General features: G+C 38.4%; 2 protein-coding genes across 3 annotated transcripts in view; one reads left to right on the top strand and one right to left on the bottom strand.

The window, feature by feature from the left end:
- Katnal2 (katanin catalytic subunit A1 like 2) overlaps positions 1-1,122 on the top strand; it is a 100,331-nt gene that overhangs the window by 26,906 nt on the left and 72,303 nt on the right. The gene's annotated exons all lie outside the window — the stretch shown is intronic.
- Positions 1-1,122, bottom strand: part of LOC104860511 (ubiquitin-conjugating enzyme E2 D3-like) — a 9,316-nt gene that overhangs the window by 7,378 nt on the left and 816 nt on the right. The gene's annotated exons all lie outside the window — the stretch shown is intronic.

Here is a 1,122-nt window from a genome sequence, read left to right as displayed (position 1 = left end):
TTTTTTTTTTTTTTTGTACTAGGGATTGAACTCAGGACCTTGGTGCTTGCAAGGCAGGCAGTGAACCCTCTGAGCTAAATACCTGGCTCCTGGGGTAGCATTTTAAATTTCCTTCAAGAACTTTTCCTTTGCATTCACAACTTGGCTATTATGGTTTAAGATCTAGCTTTTGGTCTCTCTCAGCTTTTGGCATTCCTTCCTCACTAAACTTAATCATTTGTAGCTTTTGATTTAAAGTGAGATATTTATGGTTCTTCCTTTCATTTGAAATAGAGGCAGTTGGAGATTATTAATTGGTGTAATTCACATACTGTTTTGTTTCAGAGAATAGGGAAGACGGAGGAGAGGGACAGAGATAGGAGGGGCCGTCAGTGAAGCCGTCAGAAGACACATTTATCAGTTCAGTATGCTGTCTCATCTGGGTGCAGTGCACAGTGTCCCAAAACAATTACAACAGTAACATCATTGAGCACGTATCATCATAACTGATACAATAATAATGAGAAGTTCTGAAATGTGACACAGAGACACAAAGCAGGCATACACTATTGGAAAAGTGATGTCGATAACTTGCTCTAGGCAAGGTTGCCACAAGTCCTCAATTTGCAAAAGACCAAAAATAACCTCAATCCCCCCGAAAATTACAACAAAGTGAAGCACAATAAAATGAGAAGTGCCTGTAAATTATACAGTAGTACAGATATTTAATAAATTATAATTATTACTACTTATAAGAAAGTGGTCAGCACTCAAACTGTTGGGAGAAAAAAAGGAGTGTAAAATAACTGACAGTTAAATTTCTCAGACAGTTTTGTGCAATTGGCAAGAACTGTTTCAAAGGAGTAAGGTTAAAATGTGTTGAGAAGTAAGTGGAACATAAGGAGGACTATTGATCTTTCAGAAAGTGTAGCGTGAATGGAAGAGAGGTGATTCCATCAAACATAAAGTGAGAACTTTTTCTTTTCTTTGGAATTGAAGGGACTTGAATATTTTGTTTCCTGAAGGGAGAGAATAGATGAAAGAGTTCAAAGATAAGGATGAGGGGATGGTTTGGAATAGGATTCAGGGAGGGGGAGAGGGAGAGGGAGAAGAAGAGGGAAAGGGGAGAGAGAGAGAGAGAGA

The sequence above is a fragment of the Fukomys damarensis genome, unplaced genomic scaffold (assembly GCF_012274545.1).
Source record: "Fukomys damarensis isolate Sample0158 unplaced genomic scaffold, DMR_v1.0_HiC HiC_scaffold_30, whole genome shotgun sequence".
NCBI classification, from domain to species: Eukaryota; Metazoa; Chordata; class Mammalia; order Rodentia; family Bathyergidae; genus Fukomys; species Fukomys damarensis.
This window is presented reverse-complemented; position numbering and strand designations above follow the sequence as displayed.